The following is a 17,797-nucleotide window of genomic DNA, read 5'->3' as shown; positions in this document are numbered from 1 at the left end:
TTTTGATGTAATGTATTTCAGATAGCAAGCAGCCTCAAAACACCCAAGCGTATTAAAAAGGCACGAGACACAACCCGTAAATCCGGATTCAGCCGGTACAAACAGCCTTGCTGGCCGGAACTATATCGCTTGCCTCATACCTAGTTTTTAAGTATCACTACGCTGTAATGTGGCTGCCATTTTGTGATTCATGCTAAAGTAAAAATCAAAATGTCTGCTGATACATATTCTTGTTGCGTGGAAGTTGGTACGGCTGGTTTTATTGGCATAAATACCTGTCACTGGTTTTATTTAAAGCTAATGTTAAAGGTAAATGAAACAAATATAGTGGTTAGCGCATAGTAGACTTCGTAAAATGTAATCTCTAGAACTCCGTCATTTTTATTAATTGTTAAACTTAATCTATTTTAGTAGAGCTCCTAGAATATATTCTATAGTTAAATGATTGTATAACAAATGTATTACTTTTAGTGAGTCATTTGTTGAAAGCAAAACATCTCGGTTGCGCGGACGGATACAACAGTTAGTGTTATTTTCATTACGTCACGCACACACGTCACATGCACAGCCCACATTATAAATAACGGTCGGCGGTTACGTCCTCCGCATTTGTGCTGTTCGCGTCCTAGAAGCAAGATGTGTGTTGAGAGGAGAAGATCTTTACGCTTGTATTTTCTCTGTATGGACGGTTATTTATCGGCTGTTTTATTCGCTCCTTGTGCCCTTGCTGCTGTTCCGTAATTGTGAGGTATCATTTTCTCTTTGCTCTTAAAGATGTTCTTTGTATAAATGCACCGTTTTACCAGCAAATTAGAGAGTGGGAGGTTTTAGATGAAAGGCTGTATTTATTTTTATGTATTATGGTATTTCCGTGGCGGCGGATGTCTTAGGTAACCAAGCCATTGCTGCTGGTGGGGAAATGGTACACATTACTATGAGCCTAAGCAGGGGATTCTTGAACCGTCCTTTTAGTCACATTTTATAATATTGGTGTATTAGTGGGGTTACGAACAGCAATGGCTGTGAATTAAAGCCATATAACGGTGTAAGGTTGTTGTAAGTAAAGTACAAGGCTAATTTGAAGTGAGCGAAGCCTCAACTTTCACAAAAACAGCCTAGAAAAGATGGCCGCCATGGCTAGGAATGTGGGAGGGGCCGTTCATACTAAGTGACCTAGCCACTCCCTACTGTTTTTTTATTGGCTGCTGTGCCCAGCAATGTAGGAGGGGCCTATTGATTGGGTCATTTAATTTAAGACATTTGGAATCTGACCAGCCACTCCCTACTGGGTTTCTATATAACTGCGCAGCAAAGGCTGGCGTAGCCAGCAATGTGGGAGGTGCCTTTGGTCTACATCACATGAAGTGACGCATTTGGTATCTTGCTAGACAATGAAATAGTTAGGCAGGTCAAATAATTTTATACAGTAATGTGTAGGAAGGAATCCTGAAGAATATTGGTAAAATGGTGGATTTATATAACTGTTTACATTTTTTGAGCAACTTCTACCTGTGCATCTTAACATTTTATACAGGAGTGATAAGACAGCTGATACATGGGCTGCCTTTGTTTGGAAGATATTATTGCTTGATGTAAGTGCCTGTGGATCTTTTCAGAATATGGACTTTATCACACCTTCTTCATAAAGGACTCATCTTGCCTATATAGAAGTACAGCACTGTTCTGGAAACAAACGCTTGAATTTTGACTGAACTTGGTCCGACACGACTCCTGCAATGGAAGGCTCGAAGGCGTGTATTATGTTGCTGTGACTGTTTTTATATACAGTAGTTATTTGTTGCATTCAGTAATCATTCTTTTTTGTGTATTTAAAGTAATTTGAGATTAGTCTAAATCTTTTTTTTTTTTTCCCTTGTATATACAGGTTTTTATTTTTTTCCCCTAGCTATATATCCCTAATTTAAATGCAAACCACATTGGACCGGATACACTGGATTAAAGTTATTCTGGTGTCATAACATGCCAATGTATATTTGTTTTCGTCAGCTCATAGCTTTTTACTCACAACCTGGGGAGGATTCTGCGTCCTTAGGTGGCCAGTCACAGCCTATTGGTAAGCAGGAAAGCGGTCCCAGAGTTTGGGGTTTCCAGAAATAGCCAAGCATTCTCCATCTGGTAAGAATACTTCAATAGTGTTTCCCTTGAAAAATAAAGCACTTGCCCCTTTGAGCTACCATCTATTAAAAAAATATATATTCTAGCATCAGTTTAGTGCCTGAAGACTCTAGTCTTGAGTTTTATATATGCTATCAACATCCCATCCAAATGCTGAAGTGCAAACCATTAGCGTCAACAATTCTGCTTGAAGCCAAGTTTTGTAAAGGTTGCTTTGGCAACAATGACTTCCAATAAGACCCTTGCTAATGCATTACTATGATAAGGTACAAAAGTGTTACAATGGCCATTCTATCAATTAGTGTTTCATGGGTTGAAAACCTATTTCCTTCAGAAGCAGTTTGACTTTATGACCACCTTTTAGCTGTTTACTAGTGAACCTGTACTTAAGCTCCCTGATTCCTCATCAGAAATCTGTAATGCTTTTGAATATATTATTGCAACTGTAACAAGTTTGGATTTTTTAAAATTTTCTTTCTAGGCATTTATCTGATTTTTCTGGTGCTTCTTCAGAAAATGCTTTGAGGTGTTTCCAAGTAAGATCTTTCCTTGCTGTATTTGTCATTGAAACATTTGATTCATTTTGTTGTGTAATGTGAATGTACAAATACATTTTTGAATTAAAATTGTTTTACAGATAAATCTTGTTTTAATGTCTCTGTTAAAAGGTTAGGTGCAAAGTGCTCAGAGGTTTTTATCAGGCGTTGGAAGTGGGCCGAACAAGGTCTATCCTGCTTCAAACCAGGGTTCCAGAACAAAGGGTATTCTGCAAATGTTAAGTACAGAGTGTTGGTTTCATTTATAAAATCTTGACATTTACCGACATTTACCAGCAAAACAATGTACTGAACATTGATTTTGTGAATAAACTATGCCAACTATGTCACAGAGAGGATATTTTGTGTATGAAAACTTCTGGTTTCATTTTGTAGGAAAGGTTATTCAATCTGAAGGAGAAGAAAACAAAATGGGTATTGATCTTTCACTACATGTTTCTGCCAGAGGCCAACATTTCTGCTTGTTCGATGGACACCAACTGCCATCCCCCATCTATCTCAAGTATACTTGTAAAACATTTGCATTGAATTGGTGGGCTCATTGCATGAAAATCTGTGTAAATATAGAACAAAATAAATATCTGGGCAACTTTTCTAGATATGTAAAGGTTAAGTTCACTTAGGTTGCCTATGTAATGTAAAGGTTCAATTACAATTGCCCCATCAAGATACAGCCTCATTCATAATATCTAGTATAATCCAATAACAACCATGTATTTTTTTTTCCCTGGTCTCTACATAGTCCTAAAAGCTGAGATTTACCCCTATGTGACCGGTTTGCACAGTCGAGTGCTTTCTAATATTTGGACTTTTCACAAAAATGGTATGGCTTTGGAATTAGTTTAGTATAAAGGTATGGGTGGGTTGTAATGCACACAATTATCACTGCATGCACATATCTGTGTGCCAATTGGAAATAAAAAGCATGCATTTTCTCAAAAGAATCACTGTTCTTAAATATACAGTCCAGCCAAGTTCATTATTTTAGGCATAGGTAGAAGTACACTGCTCAGCTTTACAACACGAGTGTTTATTGACGAATGTTGGTGTTTATAGGGGGGGTGATTTGTATATTTGCCTTTCAAATATTTAAAACTTCTTTCATTTCTGCCACTTTAGAAAAACTCCTTCTGCCTGCTCTGTGGGAGAAAGTGGTCTTAAAACTTCGATCACTCCCCGAGCGACAACTTGTAGGATAAGTCAATGTGTTCCTCTGCTTATATTTCTGCAATGCACAGACCATTTAAAACAGGCTGAAGAATCCAGGTCTCAAGTCATGTGCAGGCAAGACAGTAACTGAACTGTGACTCTAAGATTGTTGTTGCACTAAAGGTAATGTGTGTTAATGGCTCTTTATTCGTGGGTCTTTTACCCTCAAGCTCTTTGCAAGCAGGAATCTTATCTGTAACTTTAACATTTAGAATTTCTGCGTCTTTTAAAGCCTTCCTCCATTTAGTTGCCTTACACATCACTCCTCTACACCTAAATCCACTATGTATTGTGAAGTGCTTGACCATGTTGTGGAGCTTTCTGCTGTTTGCAGTTAATTTACCCTACGCTATGGTACTGATATTACCACATTTAAAATGCAAGTAAACTTCACACTTTCCCTTGCAAATAAGCAATAAATCTGTACAGTTTTGGACTGTGCTGTAACCATATAGTCATTCCTGACCCCTAATTGAATATATAGTGAATGCAAATCTTTGTACTTGTTTAGATTGAATCTGATGGTGTGCTAAAGCCCTCAAACCTTGCAAAAATGTTGGGTATAGTGCATCCCTTCAATATATTTGTTAGTTATGTAATGCAAAATAAAAAAAGAAAACCTTTTCACTTGCTATTATTAGCCATTCCATCCCTGCAAGCCAGGGCTATGTGAAGGTGGGAAGCTGCCCTGAAGGATGCCAGTTACAGTATGAAGCAGAAGCTGCCAGACTTGATCAGTCAGATCAGCTCTCAAGAAAACGGCCCACCAAAAGTTTAAACTATTATACTGGATGAAGCCTAGTTGCCTGTAGTTCACACAGGAAGGTGGCTGTTCCTGCAGTATTAGGCACTGGTGTGATAGTCGTGTTACCCTATCAAGGACTTCGCTGAAATTGCAGGATTAACAGGTAACTTACCAACATAAAAAAAACACCCTTGGTTCTTGACAGGTATTTGCATTTACAGCCCAAATGAAGTGACAAATATGTGGTTACATTGTGTCAATCACATCCCTTTCATAGTTTCACCTTTGAACAGACTAATAAGAATATAAAATAAAAAAATGGTCAACTGACTTGGTTAGATGCATCCTTCTCTGCAAATATTAGAGCAAGAGGATGCCGGTTACTGGTGATACCGTTACTCATCTTTAGCTGCAGTCAATGCTTAACCGTGAGGATGGAACACATTTCTTCTAAGAAAAAGGTATTTGTAATTTTCACTTTGAAATGGTTTAAGAGGGGTACTGAATTTAAATCTTAGGTTAAAAATCAAGTAGTGGGTACATGTGTTTGATTTGACCTAACCTCAAAATACAAGTGCACATTGTAGACATGCCTTTTAGGACCACATAAAATGAAAAAATCATTAAAAATATAAAAGGTTGTAGGTGGCAAGCTGGGGCTTTCAGCTATTCAATTATCTATATTTTGTGTATTTTGAAAGGTTGAACTTCATTCATTTTCTTAGTATTTACTTTCTATTGCAGTAAAACAAAACCATTTTGGCTGGAGCTAGGCTTTATGTGCTAAAATAGTTTTTTCATTCCTATTTTCCAGTTTGATGGATTTCATCTATGTATCAGTTGTCAGAACACGTGAAAAGATTTCTTTATGCCCAAGTTGGGAGGGGGGGGACACAAACTGCAACCACATGGTTAGATTGGAACTTTAATCTAAATTTAGAACTATAGCCTAGATTTCGGGAGTCTATATCTGTAGGGAGCCTTGGCAACCAACTTGGAAGATGTTTTACCATTTGGTAATGGACCACTTGTGCCATCTTATCTCTACATGGGTAAAGATTTATTGCTCTCTAGTATTTTATTAGTGTGCAATAGGTATGCTGGTATTCACTTGTAGATGCTGGGCTACCTTTACAAGAGATGTCATTTAAAATAGAAATGCCATAGGGCCATTTGTTTTGTTGGCCTAATGCTTAGTCGTTATACTCTACATTTCAGTATGTCCAAAAGAAGATACTTCTAAGTATCATTCCTGCTTGGTTGTTTGAAGTGGAAAGCTATGTTCAAAATATAGAATGTCCAGTTTGTAAGTTTGTACATAACTCCAAAAAATGTAAGTACCTTGGTGTTGGGGTGGGGTAACTCCCTATCGAATTAGCATCACGTGACCACTTCTGCTTACAAAATACAGATCTCTAGAAGGATTTAGTTGCCAAACATATGGATACATTTTAGCAGCAAATCCTTGCTTTGCAAGTTGTCAGATTTAAATTGTGATGTAATTTTCAGTGGCTTTTCACTAATTTTTATCCAGCTCCCTCCCTTCCACACGAAAAACATATCAATGTACAGGTTTTTATTACTGGAATATTAAATTTAAACATATCCTAACTCTAAACAAAAGCTTCTTTATTTCTGAAGAAATTCATGAATTATATATTTTAAACCATTTTATATACATGTTGCTGGTCAGTTGAGTTTCTGATCTATAAAGATAAAAGCAGATTTTATTGTAATCGGCTCTGACACAGGGCTTATAGTAGACACGTGCACTTAGATTTTTCATTTTAAAGATGTAGGGCTTTTATTTACTTCCACCAAAGAGTTATACACATTTCATGCATTAATTGCAAATTTTTCCAAATAAATTCATTTGTTAAACACAAATCTGAGAACGCAAGGAATACAACTTTGGCATTTAGTGCTATCAACCAGATTCAACTATTACTGTGTGGATGGGTGGAATAATTTTGTGGTTATGTATCTGTGTAAAAAAAACCCCCAAAAACTAAAAGTATCCTAGTGTCAGAAAAGTGAAATGCAAATTTAAATTGATGTAAACAAGGTTATTTTCTACTTGATTGCAAACAACATCTAAAATGTACTTGTGTCACAGGTTCCTTATTACCTTTGGGGTTCCTTATGGAAGTGTGCCAGGGGTTCTGAAGATAAAATGTACGGTTGTATTTAGAATTACAAGATGTTTTATATGCTGGTTGGGAAGAAATTGTATGCATCTTCCTATTGTGAACCAAACAGCTGGGTGATTACTGAAAAGTGCTGGGTGCCACGCCCGGCTAAAAGGGGCTAAAGGGAACACGGTGCAAACCTTTGTGCAATTCTTTCAAAAAGAATGTAGTATGGTTATCCTGTGTACAGCATGTGTGTATAGAATATCCTGCTGTAGGAAATGTTGCACTGCACTAAAGCTCAAATTCATGGAAAAACATTTTTATCTCATATTCTTGATATTTCTATTCCTATCCATCACAGAGATATATACAGCCTGGGCATAGACTATAACAGACACGACACTCCACTGGGCAAGTTCTATGCTTTTCTTAAACAATCCTTACATTTTCTATATGGGATATGTTAAAAAAATGTATGTGTGAATGTGAGAAGTTCATAGTGTTTGTATTGGACTATGACTACTTGGGTAAACGTGTACATTAACATTTAAAGGACACAGACTATCAAAATAGTATCATGGAATGTAGGTTGAACAATTGTAAAGAAAATATATTTCATAAAGCTGTATCATATAAAATTAAGGTAGCACTTGGGAAAAAAAAGACATGGGCGCTAGACTGCAAAGAGAATGCAGGGTGTTCCATTATGTTATCCTGTCAAACAAACCAATACATAAAGGATGTTGGGTGATTTCTTTTGACTGACCACAATGGTTCCTGGTCACAGTAAAGACAAATATAGTATGGGCACAAGTCGCAGCACCCCAGAAGACCCTTGAGAGGACACCAAATACTTCTTGTCTTCCTGGAAAAATGTCAACTTTACAATGACAATTGATAGCAATTAATATGAATTCTGGGTGGGAAAGGACAGTCTGCTTTTTGGATTTCTTCACAGATGTCATCATATCTTCACACAAAACACCCTTCTGTGATAGCTCATTAATATATCTACATAAATGTGGGAGAAGAATATCATTATATGGTTTATAATATTTCAGCGTAAAGCCATCAGACCCTGGTGTTTTACCAGCCGGAGATAAACTGCTGCTCTCAATTCATTTTCATTAATATTACTTTCTAATATGGACAATTTTTCAGGGGTTATTTTATTTAACTTTGCTTTTTTAAGATACGCTATTATCTTTTCTTTCCTAATGCTTTAATTGTGTTCGTAACTGTGTCAACTGCATAACCTGTGCCTTCCATTGCAACTATTGGTGTACTACTTCCAACTTTGCAATCTGATCTAGTAATTCTTTTACCCTGTGATTATTTTCCTTTTTCTTACGTGCCCCATGTGCAGTAAATTTACCCCTGATAGTGTCTGTATGTGACTCCCATATACATGCTAGTGTAATTTGATCTGTTACATTTTCTCTAAAAAAAATTTCAATTCTCCAGAAATATCTATTTCAATATCCTTTTCTCTCAGTAAAGCTTCATTAGGATGCCACCTATGCACTGGAATCGCTGACGATCCCAAACAGATTGGGACTTTTACTGCTGCATGGTCTGAAATAGACTGCTCTGGTCTGACAAATTTCTGCATTAACACATTTTACCAAACGGAAATGCAATAAAAAAATCATATAAATAGGTGAATATGTATCATTTACAGGGGAAAAGAAGGTATAATCCTTTACAGTTGGGTGCAGTACCCTCCAAACATCTTTCAGTCGCATATCTAAAAGCAATTTCTTTAATTTCCGAATCTGTTTAAATGAAGATTTACCTGACGAGGCATCAAGAGGGGCTCTAACACAATATTTACATCTGCCAATATCAATAACCCCTCCTGAAACCTCCTCAGCATGAAGGGTCTTCAAAAGAAATTGTATTTGATGCTTATTGGGGCAGTAAATATTTGCAAGTGTACAGGTTCTGCTCTAAGAGCTTTCCCTTTAAAAACAAAAGCCTTCCATTGGGATCAGTAATTGAATCGATCAGATTCAATTGAGTGCCTTTATGAAAACCTATCGCAACTCCCCTAGATCTTCCAGACAAAGAAAAACCGTAGAACCACTGTGGATAATTTCTAGAAAACAGTCTAACCTTTGAATAATACAGAAGATGTGTTTCTTGTAAAAAATGAATATCCCCCTGCACGGATTGTAGCTCTTTCAAGACCTGATGCCTCTTAGTAGCTGAATGCAGGCCCTTTACATTATATGTAATCAACTATGTCTGTCCCAGAGACATTAGTTAGGAGAGGGAGAAATAGGATAGATCTTGCAAACTTCTCACTCCCAAAAACCCTAAACATATGACATTCCTCATATTAAACAAACATATAGACAAACAACAATTAACAAGACAATTTACTCAGACAGCAAATTCCAATGTTAAATTTGTGGTGTGGTGCCTTTTTTAACCTCTTCTTTTACAAAGTAAAAGCCCCAATGTGCCCCTGGTATTTCAGCTAGGGAAACCATGATAGGGCATTTTACCATACTGAAACCTCTGTGTTGAATGGCAGCTATAACAACCATCACAAAAAAAACGCACCCTTCCCCCAGCACATCTTAAAAATTTTCACACATATACAGGTCTATATTTAGATAGCACAATAATAAGGCATTTACTTAAATGTGAGCATTCAGACTCCTAATTAGTTATGTACTATAGTCTCTTCAGAATGTCGAGTGCTCTGGGACAAATCCCGAATGGTCTCTGTGAACCCAAAAAGGAATAAGTGACTGCATTCTCTTAGCTAATACTTTTGCAAACAACTTTGCATCACATTAGGCAAAGAGATGGGACAGTAACTCTATTGTGTGTACAATATCTACGAACGATCGTGTCGTTACCTCTATGTGCAGGATCGGTGCTATACGATCGTTCATATATATCGTGCAGGAACGTTCGTCGTTCGTTTTCCGACGATAATAATTGGAAGTGTGTACGTAGCTTTAGGTAAAGGTAGCAAACATGAATACTGGCAGCATTAAATCTGTAGGAGCTCAAGATATGGCCTTAAATTTTCTCAGGAAGTTTGATGCTGAAGTTGTATTTTCAACTTCAGACTTGATACCTTGGCAGATGTCAATCTTTCAAAAAGGGAATGAAGGTGTGGTCCCTCCTTTTGATCTCATGGTCCCATAATCCCTACAGCAGAGTTACAGTGCTTTTGAAAACTGTTTTTGTAATATGTTGACAGGTGTTTAGGATAGAAATGATCTTTACAAAGGTCAAGCCCTTCCTTTCACATCTGATAAAGTTGTTTTTGTAGGTGATTTCATTACTGTGATTAGGCCAGAAGACAGGGGCGAGTCCAGAGACAAGCTAGGTTATGATGGGGTTTTTCTTAGAAATATGGCTAGGTAGGCAGACCTGGAAGACATGTATATTAAGCACTGCTTAGGCATTATTAGTGTTACATTTCAGACAAGTAATGGTCAAAGAAGATAAACAAGTTTTAAAAAAAAAATAGTTGAGGGTGGTGGAGTTCTCCGATCACGGTTTCCTATCTGTGAATCTGAATGCCTCAGGCAGTCCTCCTAATTGCAATAGGGATATCTAGAATCTAAATGATTCACTTCTAGAAGGCACTGGTTTCTATTTTGGACGTTTACATCTGAGTGGTGAGAGCTTGTGAAACAGAGGGCGAGTAGAGGCCATACGTAAATAGAAACAGTTCGGTAAATATATTACCTTCTAGTGTTTGTGGAGGAAGCTCAGTTGTCTTTATAGAATGAAGGGGATCCAGAGGAAATCTCTGAGGTGAAATTTCCTCTTAGAAAGTGTCACTGTGACTGACATACCTCTTTGGTATTGGAGACGGGTTATCGGAAATCTCATGGCTGACCCCTATCAAAGCTGCAAACAATGTGTAGTGGTTAAGACAGTGACATGCTTGAAGGATATTACTGGTTTTCCGATAAAGTCCAGATCAGGGATTCTGGAAGTCATCAGGTTGTATTATACAGACCTACTGAGAAGAAAGGACCCCAGTTAGGACAGGATAAAGGGGGCTTTCTGAGTTCTACTCCATGATTGGGAAATGGTACACCGCTTTTGATATATTTGGCAAAATCAGTCTCACAGATGAGTTTTTTTGTGCTATTGAAAAGCTGTCCATCTAAAAAAAAGGGGAGAATATAAAACGAGGTATATATAAAATAAGGAGGTCTCTAAGTATCCCTTTTCTATTTCTTTTCTACCACATTAGTTATGCAGAGTGAATGTACAAAGAACACACAATAGGAGGGGAGATATGTAGTGGTGGGAAGTAGTGAGGGTTTCAAAAGACAGAAGAAGATGGGTAAGCAAGTTTGAAAAAAATGGGTAATGAGCAGAAAGTAGGAGCAAGCCAAATAGGTTGAGGAAGACCAATCCAGAGATTTAGGGAAGCTCTAGAAAAGTTTTGGAGCCATGCAAGTGATGAGGTTTTGAGTAAGGAAGTCAGTAGTAGGTCATTGGAGGAACGTAGAGACCGGCTCGGGGAGTGTGTTGCATAATTGAAAGTGACAGGACCTGGAAATGTTCTAAATATGAGGGGTAAATGAGAGGGTGGAATCGAAGGTAATGCCAAGACATAGTGTCTTAGGGCCTGTTGACAAGGTTTCTAAAACTGGTGCCAGAGAGTTGGAGGGAATTTCTTCAAGGGAAAGGTTTCCTATAAATTGTTGGTGGAGAGTTGTGGGAACGTGCCCTTTTGAAACTGGCTGCAGATATCCCGGTGCAATACCACTCAAAACACCCAATTACTCCCTGACTCCATTCAGGACATGGAAATAATCCCCCCCCCCCCCCCCCTCTTTACTAAGTTGGTCCATGCTTGTCATTATGCTTTATGTTATTCTGTTTCTAGTTGATTAGTTTGCCTGGCCTGTATGATCTGATGTAAATATGTTGTAAGTCTGTTGTTTTTCTATGTGTATGCCTTTTCTGCATCTTTATTTTTCAAACTGAAGAATCATTCCTGTGGTCGCCTCAGCATGTCTAGCATTATCACAAATAATTGAATCTATTGTAATGTACTTTTTTGCTGGGTATTGGGAAAATATCACCATTATTGTGACACTTGATGACAATTGATATGATTTCTGGGTGGGAAAGGAAAGTCTGCTTTTTGGATTTCTTCACAGATGTCATCATTAGCAGTGGATTTCCATAAAATATGTGAGACCTAGGCGAGTCCTTCCATATTGGTGAGTTGCCAGGATATGTGGCCTTCTTTTTCTATAATTTTTCAGAAAGCATTGGGAAGAATTTGAGTTGCATAAGAGAGGATCTGTGAGTGAACAATGCACTACAAACGCAACATTCAAGTAGAATGGCAGGTATTTCATGGAATTGCCCTGTTGAATGTAATGTGGTTTGGGGTTTGTTGGGATATTTTTCTCGTGTTGATCTCCACAGTTCTTGGCCCCTGTTAAGAAGTATTATGGACAAACATCTCCGCACTTGTTCAAAGGAATTCTGATGCTGGTCAAAACCCCTAATTCGTGTCATGTCAAAGAAAAAATCGGTAAGACATGACTTTTTTCATTCATCTAGAGCTACGCTGATAGTATTGTCATCCCCTGTGAACGACACCATGCGATTGATCTGAAGGTACCCTTTTCAAAATTCTAATATGTATTCTAGCATAGTAATATGTTTTCTAAATTGATCAAATGTATGGATATCTTTACTAAGTTTGTCCATGCTTGTCATTATGCTTTGTTATGCTGTTTCTAGTTGATTAGTTTGCCTGGCCTGTATGATCTGATGTAAATATGTTCTAAGTCTGTTGTTTTTCTATGTGTATGCCTTTTCTGCATCTTTATTTTTCAGACTGAGGAATAATTCCTGTGATCCCTTCAGCATGTCTAGCATTATGAAAAATATGTTTACCTTTTGTAATGCATTTTTTTGCTGGTTATTGGGAAAAACATCAATATTATCGTGACAATTGATGGCAATTGATATGATTTCTGGGTTGGAAAGGATAGTCTGCTTTTTGGATTTCTTCACAGATGTCATCAATAGCAGAGGATTTCCACAAGACATGTGAGACAATGGCGAGTTCTTCCATCTTGGTGAGTGGCCTGGATCTCTGGCTTTCTTTTTCTAATATTTTTCAGAATGCATTGGGAAGAATTTGAGTTGCATAAGAGAGGATCTGTAAGTGAACAATGCACTACAAACGCAACATTCAAGTAGAATGGCAGGTATTTCATGGAATTGCCCTGTTGAATGTAATGTTGTTTAGAGAGTGTTGGCATATTTTTCTCTGTGGATTTCCACAGTTCTTGGTCCCTTTTAGGAAGTGTTATGGACCAACGTTCAAGCACTTATTCAAAGAATATCGGAAGCTGGTCAATACCCCAAGTTCGTGTAATGTCATAGAAAAAAAGAGGTACGACATGACTATTTTTCATTCATCTACTTATACCCCGTTGGTATAGTCATAACCCGTGATTGACACCTTTACATTGATCAGATGGTACCCGTTTTACAAGTATTTTATGTATTCTAGCATACTAATATGTTTTCCAAAATGATCAAATGTATGTTTTTGTTTACTAAGTGGATGCATGCTTTACATTGTGCTTTATGGTATTATCTTTCTAGTTGGTTAGTGTGCCTGGCCTGTATGATCTGAAGTAATGCTGATCTTAGAGTATTGTATTTCTATGTGTATGCCTTTTCTGCATCTTTATTTTCAGACTGAAGAATCATTCCTGTGGTCGTCTCAGCATGTCTAGCATTATCAACAATATGTTAATCTATTGTAATGTACTATTATTCTGGTTATTGGGAAAAATGTCAACATTACCATAACAATTGATGGTTATTGATATAAATGTTATGTTTTTCTGTTTCTAGTTGTTCAGTTTGCCTGGCCTGTTGATCTTTTGTAATGATGATCCCATACTGATATATTACTATCTGTATTGCCTTTCTGCATCTGTATTTTTTAGAGCGAAGAAACATTCCTGCAATCACCTCTGTAGTTGTTGCATGATCAAAAATATGGTAATCTTTTCTAATGCTGGTTATGTGGAAAAACTTAACATTACCGTGGCAATTGAAATGAATTGTAGGTGGGAAAGGACAGTGTGCTTTTTTTCCCACAGATGTCATCAGTAGCAGAGGATTTCCACAAGACATGGGAAAATTACTTGTTCTTACATTTTGGTGAATTTTCTTTATTTTTTAACCTGGCATGGGCGAGTTGACATAATGATCTTATGATGTTCTTTATTTGTGTGTGCCTTTTTTGAAACTTAGGCTCTCAAACTCCTTCAGTATGCTTAGCATTATAGTAAATATTTTTGGTATCCCTTCTGGTGAGTTGCCAGTTGGATATCTTTTTCTAGTGTTTCTTTAAGAATGTATTGGGATGAATTAAAGTTCCAGAAAAAGTGTTAAGGAAAGAATGGACTACCCACACACAAGAGCAATTAGAATGGCATATGTTTAATTTAGAGTGGGAGATATGTTTTTTGTGGCACTGTCGCTTTTGCCATTCTTTGCTTAGCTCAGTTTCAACCAATAGTCTTCTCCTTTTGCTAAGCTGCAAGCTCTCCCCTGAAGTTGTCTTCTCAGTCAGGAAGTTAGTATTTTTTCAATGTGAATGATCATCACTGCTGTCAAGGTTTTCTTTTTTACAACAGATATTTCTTTTACTTTGTCTTTCAACTTTATTATGATTTTTAACAACCCTGGGAGAGTAAATGTGTGTTGTTCTTGTAAAAGATAAGGACTCTTTCTAGGCACAAAAGAAATAAAAAGAATACTTTTAATAAATAGCCATTGTCATTGCTTATAAGCTTTGACTACTATTTTTTCAGGTCATTCTGAATTAATAAGCAGATGTGTTTGAACTGCAATTGAACTCTTTATTTTTGCAGTTTACTTGTTTGAAACAGTGTACTATTTAGAAATGTCCTATCTTTAATTGAAGAATGTTTTCAGAAAGAAGATTTGGGCTTTGTGCCTCTTTTCTTTTGCACTGTACAATATTATCATTTTTGGTCTTTCAGCAAACACTTCTTAGAAGATATTTGGTTCTCTCTCCCACCATTATTTGAAGATCCTAGTTTTCATTCAATCCAGGAAGGTCCACTACAGCAGCAAGTTCAGAATTGGTTTCACAGACCTCCTCATTTACATGAGAATGGAAACATTCACTGGTTGGACACAGAGCAGTTGGTGTAACATCAGTAACTGTATACCAGAAGGTGATGTTACCAGAAGAATAATCTGCATTAAAGAGGTATCCACACATACTGCAGGAAGGACAGTGTGTAATAGAGACCCAGCAGTTTCAGGATCTGTGCATTCATGAAGAGTACATTTTGTGGACTATATGACCAGTAATCAGCAGTTGTTTGATTTATAATCGCAGTTGCACCTTTAATATTTGGTTCTGTCTATAGTGTGTAAAGTATGAAAAAATAATTTCACTATGTTTTTAAGTTTTGTTCACTTCAAAATGTATTTCTAAAAAAAAAAAAATTATGTTTCACAAGGGTCTTTTTGATAATGTTTTATCCTAGTTCACAATTTTTACATTTTAATATCATTTGTCCAATTGTTTTCCATGTGAAACATTTATAAATAGATTGCATACAAGTCTATCAAAAAATCTGGAAACATTTTTTGCATTCAATGTATAGTTACACATTTTTTTTGTGTATTATTCTTTATATGAAATGAAGGTGTCACACTTACCTCCTCCTCACTAAAGCGCAGACACCTCTCTCCTGCTTAGGTGGGCAGTTCTGACTCTGGATGTGCCTCTGTTTCCAAGCTTTATCAATTTAGTCCAATCCACTAGCCAATCAGAAAATAGCCTCTTAACCATCCTTGGCTATTTAGCTAGCTCACACACTGCACTCGTGTTCGTGCAACGTGTCTCCATGACTGCCGAGCCCCTAGTTTGTTGAGCTAGTTCCTGTTCACCTGTGGCTTAATCCAGCATTTGTTTTGTCCAGCTCCTGTGTTAACCCCTCGTTGTCCAGTCTGTTGGCTCCCAGCCAATTTCCCTGTGCTATTCCTCTGGTAATTGACCCCTGGCTTGTGACCTGACCTTTCTTGCTTGCTGCCTGCCTCGACCCCGGCCTTGCTCGTCTATCCTTCTGCTTTGTGATTTGGTACCGTGATTTGCCCACCTTGGTGTGCCCAAGGACCGCAGCCTGGCAGTAACTAGCGGCACAACATCCTCACCATCAGAGGCTCTGAAGAAGACCTAGTTACTGCTTAGACTCTGCGCCTTGGTTCTTCTGTGTATCCCTCCTTTTTATATGTTTGCTGTTATTGCTTAGCAAATATTCAGACACTGAAAAATGTTAAACCATTTATTACAACAATCAGTACGTTTAAGAAAAAACATTGGAGTTATTAAACATTTACTGTGCATTTTTCTTTTATTTAAAGGTAATAGATTGTGAAAACTTCCGCATTGAGAAATATTTGTGATCACACCTCATATAAAGAGCACTCCCCTATATAAACCTCAGATACAGACGCCCAAATCATTCCTAATATTAAATTAGAAAATTTAACTGCACTATAGTACCCTATTGAGAAATATAGGGACTGTTAAGGGAGTCAAAATAGTATACAAAATTATCTCTAAATGAGGAAGTGCATTTAACTAACAGATCATATAATTTATTTTTACACGTGTGCAAACACAATATTTCTAAAAACCTCCCTGTATGAAAAAAACTCATAGATTACACTGGGGAACGCATGTTTTGTTGAGTTAGATCTTTCATTTTTGTTTTTTCACTAATTTTTGGGTGGTGAATCCAGAAACAACCCCAGATTTTTGCTATCACATCCAGTTTTTACGATACAGGGTATCCTCCAAAAAAACATACAAATTTTACATACAATGAAATAACTTGAATGTACTATACTTGAATGTTCATACAAAGGATTTATTTACGGTAAAACATTTTTTTTTACAGTAAAACATTTGAAAATCAGGGAAGCGGTTAATGTAAAAATTTACGCTTTTAGCTTTTCCTGGAGTGTTTATTGTTGGAGCACTTGGCGGGATTGTCCTAACACTGGTCAGCCATCATATGTACATCCCATCTACCCTAAAACTGTCCTTCCATGACCTTTAAATCTTAGTGAAATCGTTCACCTTGCTTATCACTGAGTGCACAAAGGTTTTCTGGGATTTTAGAAAGATGGCAGAAAATGCACCTTGATGCCTATTTTGCAACCTAGCATTTTGTAGCTCTCCAAAAGTTTCTGGACCATTTCTGTATAATTATTTGCTCATGTGTTTCCAAGAAAATCCTTGACAATGGCTTTGAATGAAAACCAAGCACTCTTTTCGACTTCTGACATTGTCCTGATGAAATGTTCATCAGGACCATTAAACGCACTGGCCTTTATTTTTTCAAATGACAGGCTAGGAAATGCCAAAATGAGGTACTTGACACAGTCCCCTTCACTTGGCAAAGATTTAAAGAACTGCTTCATCAGACCCAGTTTCATGTGCAGAGGCTGAAATATAATATTCTGTCTATCAACAAGTGGCTTATGTAGAATGTTTGGATCACCTGATTTTAAGAGGCCAGTTCCTTTCCTCCCAATGCCTCTCACAAACTCTGCTGTCCCACATGCACAGATAACAGGGATACCTGGTGTATCTGCATTTTTGACCAAGAAGGAAGCAAACCATTTTAAGGTCCCACACAGATGACCCAATTGTGTTGGTGATATTACAACAACTCAATGACTGTCTTTATGTCTGCATATTCTTCGCAAAAAGAAACTGAACGGCCAATTGGGACTGACCCAAATATATTGCCATTGTGAAGGAGCACACACTTTAAGCTCCGCTTTGAGCGATCGATGAATAGTCACTATTCGGTTGAGTTATAGATTGGAATTCCCAATTCCTCCATTAACCCCCTAACCGCTAAGCCCGTAATTTCTCGCACTAAATATTTTTGCTCTTTTGGTTAAGCCCGTATTTTTTCGCCTACACTAAAATCCCC

General features: G+C 37.3%; 2 long non-coding RNA genes across 2 annotated transcripts; both read left to right on the top strand.

The window, feature by feature from the left end:
- Positions 1–553: 553 nt before the first annotated feature.
- On the top strand, positions 554–2,778 carry LOC140337822 (uncharacterized). Its single transcript, XR_011922131.1, has 2 exons — positions 554–748; positions 1,535–2,778. It is a non-coding gene; the product is annotated as an uncharacterized lncRNA (long non-coding RNA).
- Positions 2,779–11,603: 8,825 nt separating this feature from the next.
- On the top strand, positions 11,604–17,088 carry LOC140337821 (uncharacterized). The gene is made up of 2 exons (XR_011922130.1): positions 11,604–13,967; positions 14,816–17,088. It is a non-coding gene; the product is annotated as an uncharacterized lncRNA (long non-coding RNA).
- Positions 17,089–17,797: the final 709 nt, after the last annotated feature.

This window comes from Pyxicephalus adspersus, chromosome 9 (assembly GCF_032062135.1).
Source record: "Pyxicephalus adspersus chromosome 9, UCB_Pads_2.0, whole genome shotgun sequence".
Taxonomy (NCBI): domain Eukaryota; kingdom Metazoa; phylum Chordata; class Amphibia; order Anura; family Pyxicephalidae; genus Pyxicephalus; species Pyxicephalus adspersus.
This window is presented reverse-complemented; position numbering and strand designations above follow the sequence as displayed.